Source organism: Tenrec ecaudatus, chromosome 7, assembly GCF_050624435.1.
Source record: "Tenrec ecaudatus isolate mTenEca1 chromosome 7, mTenEca1.hap1, whole genome shotgun sequence".
Classification (NCBI taxonomy): domain Eukaryota; kingdom Metazoa; phylum Chordata; class Mammalia; order Afrosoricida; family Tenrecidae; genus Tenrec; species Tenrec ecaudatus.
The window spans coordinates 53,899,024-53,905,356 of NC_134536.1; positions in this window are offsets into that span (position 1 = coordinate 53,899,024).

A 6,333-nucleotide genomic window follows, 5' to 3' on the forward strand; every position below is an offset into this window, starting at 1 on the left:
CATGTTTATGATAGTTTTTTGTTTTGATGATTGTTACTACCTTTCATTATTACCCTGGTGGTCCTGTGGGTCAGGCCTTGGGCCGCGTACAACAAAGTCAAGAGTTCAAACCTCCCTAGTCTCTAGGTGAGAGAAAGCTGAGGCTATCTGCTTTTATACAGATTACAGTCTCTATGAACCTGAGTCTAAATCCACTCAATGGGCATGGAGTTTTATTGCTTTCCTTTTTTGTTTGCATTTGAGTTATTTATTTATTGGGGGTTTTAGTTGGATTAGGGCAGTGGTTCTCAACCTTCCTAATGCTGCCACTCATTAATACAGTTCCTCACGTGTGGTGACCCCCAACCATAAAATGATTTTTTTGCCACTTCGTAACTAATTTTGCTACTGTTATGAATCGTCATGTAAATATCTGATATGCAGGATGCATTTTCATTGTTACAAATTGAACATAATTAAACATAATTAAAGCATAGTGATTAATCACAAACAATGTAATTAATGTGTTTTCTGATGGTCTTAGACAGTGGTTCCCAACCTTCCTAATGTCACGGCCCTTTAATTCAGTTCCTCATGTTGCATAAAATTATTTTCATTGCTACGTCATAACTAATTTCACTTCTGTTATGAATCGGGTGACCCCTGTGAAAGGGTTGTTCAACCCTCAAAGGGGTCGTGACCCACAGATTGAGAACCACTGGTCTTAGATGACCCCTGTGAAAGGGTTGTTCAACCCCAAAGGGGTTGAAATCCACACATTGAGAACTGCTGGGTTAGGGTATGGACTCAACACTAAATTTGGGTTGGGTTTAATAGTAATATCTGTCTAGCCCAGCTCGTTGTGTTTGGTGGTTGGCAAAATTACATAGGAACATCTGAGATGGATGACATCAGCAAATTCCTTGTAGCACATATTCTGATTGTCGTCAGTAGTTACTTGAACAGGTTATAAATTGAGGTCTAAGCGACACCTAAAAGAGACAGCGCCTGACTGGCAGGCCCATGACTTCATTATTTCATTCATTCATTCATTCAGCAATCAGTCATCGAGGGCCAGCTATGAATGAGATTTACAGTGGTAAGGAAAACAGACAGGGCCCCTGACCTCAGTCCCCGCCACCATTTAATGTAAATAGCCGTATCTTCCCTTCCACATCGTCTCTGATTTTAGCCGACCTGCGTTAAAACGTGGTCCTCTGACTCCGTTTTGTGCTTCACTGCAGCACTCTGTGGCCTTTTTGACCCTCTTTGCTCAGGCTCTTCACTCTTCTGGAATTTCTGTCACTCATCTAGGTGTTGCCCTAATCCCACCCCATTCCTGTGTGCCGCCTCTGCCGCCAAACTCTCCTTGATTCCCTTCTCTGACTAGAGGCTAGACCATCTTGTAAATCCCTTGGCTGTCTGTAAACTTCGCAGTCCTGTTTACAATAGATCCTATTTTTCATTATATGTAATAAAACTATTTAATTTTTGTAACCAAGAAAAGCCCTTGCCATCTGGTTGGTGGCTCAAATGGTTAAGCACACAATTGCGTGTTGAACAGCCTGGTGGCTCAAACCTCCCTGCATTGGAAGACGGGCCTGGCAGTCTACCTGTGAAAGGGCACAGTCTTGAAGACAGACCCCTTGGATCGGTTTGACTCTGACATTCATGGGGAGAGGGGGTCACAAAAAAATTTTTTTTGAATTGTTGTCCGGTCAGTTCTGAGTCATGGTGACTCCCATGTGTTTCAGTGAGAACTGGCTCATGGAGGTTTTGCTGGCTGGGGGACTGGCAGAAGTAGACCTGAGCCCTTTCTTGGGAGTGGTCTCCAGCAGAGTCTTTCTTTCAATCGTGCAGTGCTGCTCTCACATCTAATTGTTGTTCTCCCAAAATACCCTTTTCCACTGGGAAGCATCTCTGAACGTCTTGGCTACCTACCTGCCTTAGTTATTTAATCATTGTTACTTTTAATTAGCCTCACTTAAGTTTCTAGAATTCTGTTTCTTCTAACAGTGAATGTCGTAGCCAGCTCACAATGCACCTTTCTTTGGCAGTTCGCCCCTGAGGAAGTGCAGTCTGGGAACCTGGCACAGCCTACATGCCCTTCTCCCTCCCCTGCATCCTCTGCACCAGTCCCACCTGTGTTTGGCAAAGAAAAAGAAAACAAACAAACAAATAAGCAAACAAAACAGTTGCTTCTGAGCGGATTCACTTGGCTGCGGCCACCGCAGGGGTTTCCGAGAAGTGCTGTGCTTTGGGAATGAATTTCCATTGGCTGTGACATTCCAGAAATCTATCATCGGGCATTCTTTGGATGACCTCCGGGTGGATCAATCTGCCACGGTTAGCTGTGCTTGACCATGTGCTTCACCTAGGACCTCCCCGATCAAAGATGAGGAAGAGGGGGAACCATCTGCCCCAGCTACTGTTCTGCACCCTTGTTCATGTGGCTCTGAATGTTCTGCAAAGGAAGTTCCCTGCTCACCAGTCTGCCTTGGGGATCTAGCTACATAGTCCTCAGATGTGCCAGGTGATGCCCTGCTCTTTTGTCTGATGTAAGCATTTCTTTACCCCAAAGGCTTGCCACTTCTGACTGGTGAGCTGTACCTCTCATCTCCCTGTGGTGGGCTCACAGAACTGCAGACAGGCACATGCAGGAAGCATCTTTTGCGTGTCTTTGACTGGCACACTTGGGGATCAAGGTCTCAGCTCTATTTCTGTTTGACGGTCCCCACCCCTCCCAGTCCCTCCACATGTAGAGATCAAGTCACCTCCCCCAGTTAGTGCCCCCCACCACACACACAGCAGTCAGGGGCGAGTTGACAGGTCTGCTGGCTAAAGGATGACCTGCCCCATAGAGCATGGGAGAGCAGTGGTCCGCTATTCTGTTCGACACTTTTCAGTAGACGAGTGGCTGCTTCTCTGAACTTAGAAGGAGGTAGATTCAGTTCCTTTTACTGTCAGCCGCAATCGAAGACAGCAGCCGGACTGCCCGCTAGGTGTCCTGCCGTGTGTATGTTCAATCCAAAGGCTCGAGAGTGCTCTTTTGTTCTAAATAAAGTCGTATCGTGTCATTTTCAGAAGAAGGGATAACCATTGTCTTTTAGGAATTTGCAGGGGGTGAAGAATATAAAATCTGGGCCGCTTCACATAAACAGCAAAAGGCGCACTGTGGTTACACATTGGGTGGCTAACCGCAAGGTGGGCTGTTTGAAACCACCAGCCGCCCTGTGGGAGAAAGGCAGTACTTCCTATTCCTGTAAAGAGCTACTGTCTTGGAAACCCACAGAGGCAGTTCGACCCTGGCCTTTGGGTCACTATTGGTTGGGATTGACTCAATAGCAGTGAGAAAGATGGAAAGATGGGCAGGGTGAATAGAGTTCTATAGCATCAGAAAGTCACATGCCCTAAATTTTAGGGGACAGTGCTTGATTTTGCCCACTACTTTCTCCTGCCATACTCTCCTTTCCTGTTGCAGGATCAGCTATCCAGACCTTTCTCTGACATGAGCGCTGGTGGTGTAGTGGGTTATGGGTTGGACTGCTAGAAACAAGGGCGGCTGTTCAAACCCTCTAGCTGCCCTGAGGGGAAAGATAGGGCGTTCTGCTCCTGTCAGGGTTTGACGCAGCCTTTGAAATGCAAAGGGGTAGTTCCTATGCTGTCCTATCGGATATTGATGAGTCAGAATCAAATCTTTGGTTTTTTTATAAGCTCATTATGGCTCTCAACCCTTCTCAACTTTTTCTTTTGATTTTCATACTTGCTTCTGTGTATGTTATGTGTTTTTGGATATTACAAAGGCACTTCTAACAGTCATTTCTTCAAAATGTGAGTTTTTAAATAATATACTGAGTGAAGTAGGTCAAACACAAAAGGATCAACATTGTATGATTTCACTAACATGAAGCCCATAGAAGAGACAACTATTCGGAGATCAGACGTTAAGAGAGCAACAATAAAGGGGGGAAATGGGGACTCTTAATTTAGCTAGCACTGAGTTTCTGTTTACAGTGATGAAAATGTGGCAGTAGATGTGGCAGTTGCAGGACATGATCGATCTACTTAGTTTCATTGAATTGTACCAGTGAAAGGGGTTGCATTGGCAAGTGTGTTACAAAAAGTGGGGAAAAGCATACTGGGTAGGCTCCTAGCATATTAGACATTGACGGAGAAAAGATGTATGACAGAGCAATAGAAACTATGTGAAATTAAACACAGATAACAAAAAGAACTGTAATGAAAATAAGAAAAGAGCCTTAGCATGCTGGACACCAATGAGTGAAAATACAAGCTGCAGACTGACAGAAAACAGTTGTAAACCTTATACCCAATAAAATACGCATATCTGGAATAGAAGGAAAACAGTCGCACAGTGGTTGAGCTGCTAACCAAATGGTTGCATGTACCAGGCACTGTGCGAGAGAAATGGGTCACAGTTGGCTGCCGTCAAGATTACTGTCTTGGAAAGCCTGCATGGCAGTTCTTCTTGGTCTCATGGGGTCACTATGAGTCAGCATAGGTTTGGCTTTGGTTGTCCAGAATAGATATAATGTTCTTAAGTGGCACAAATTATTTATACTCAACTACTAGCTTAAAGGTGGGAAGTGTGAATCTACTCAGCAGAAAAAAAGACAGATCTCATGAAGAGGCCGGACGAAGCAGACACACTAACCAGGCCCTCTACAACACGGCCACGGCAGATCAGGTGAGACATGATGATAAGCCTACAGCCAGGAGCTTCAGAAGGAAGGATAAAAAAGTGGATTGAACAACTAGGAAAAGAAGTTGAACAAAAGTGACAAAGGAGGAGACTGATGGAAAGGTTGATGAGTCGGCGGCTCTGGTGCAGCATGACCACGTTGGGTAATGGTGGCAAGAGTTTGAGTGGTTGATTTGCCACCATACAGTCGTCCACGCGGGAAGTCACACCCTCCTGGATCTAGCACTGGGTGCACCCAAGTCTGATCTAGATTCTAATGTAGAGGGATGAGGCTGAGGCCTGATGACTATGCAGGTATGTAGCGTGGACAGTATATCTCTGCCTAGGAGATGAGCTGGACATTCAGGGACTACTAGGAAGCTAGGGGAAAAATAGAAGTTATCCCATAGGCACCTGAGAGGTTCATCAAAATATTTAACTACAGGTTTTCCTGACACTCCTAGGATGGAGCAGGTGCGGGGTGCCAGGTGTCCATTGAAGGAGGTAAGGACAGAATAGGTGGCCCCAGTATCTAAAACGACCCAGTCGCCGGCAAATATAGCACCTGGCACCTGGTTCAAAGGTGTGAGAAACCGGAGAGGCATTTGACAGGCATCAGTTATTAAGTGCAGCCCATACCTGGGCATGCTGGAGGTCCTCCTGCTCTCCTTCTCCCGGGGCCAAACCCTCCCTTCTTGCTCCCTATTGTAAAAGGCCGTATTCACACAAGCAGCCATCTCCTCTGGGGTAGCTCCTTCAGGTTTCTGCGCTAGTTTTTGCAGCTTCTTGTGAATGTCTGGTGCAGCCTGTGCAAGAAACTTGTCCCTGATTAAGACTTTCCCCTCATAGGATTCTATGTCTATAGCAGTATGATTCTTCAGGGCCTCCTTTAGCCACTCGAAAAAACCTTACAGGAGACTCTGTAGGTCCCTGGTGAATCACTGTCACTTTGGCATAGTTAATGGCCTTTTTCCTACCTGCCTTTGGTCCATTTGTGATGTGTGCCAGAAAATGTTCCTGTGCCCACTTGTCCTGGGGCTCACAATGATTCCAAGCATGGTCAGTTAAAGGCACAGCTGTTTCCCCGACTTGGCACTTATCCTTCATCACATGTTACTCCTCTGCAAACATCCTAGAGCCCATGGGCTGAATCAAATTCACCTGGCTTAGATGGGCCAATCCAGGTGTAAGGTTCACCGAGGTGTACCACCCTTCTTAGCCAGAAGCTCAAACCTCTGAGCATGCACAATGGATGCCCAGTCCCTATGCTAGCAACCTAACACAACCACTACAGAAAATGGTATGGCACTTCCTTACAAAGTTAGAAATAGAAATGCCATCTGGCCTAGCCATCCCCCCACTTTAAATATATCTTAGAGAAATAAAGGTCATGGCATTAATAGATATATTCATACCGCGTTCATCACAAAAAATATTCATAATACCAAAAAGATTTAAGCAACCTAAATGTCCGTCAATGGAAGAATGGATATCAAACTATGGTATATACACACAGTGACTCAATCTGAGAAACACTTTGTCATTGGGGTGAATCTGAAGTGCATTATGTTGGGTGAAATAAGTCAGTAAAATACCAGTGCCACATGAGACCACTATTGAACAAAGTCAAGAAAACCTTTCACAGTCAAAGA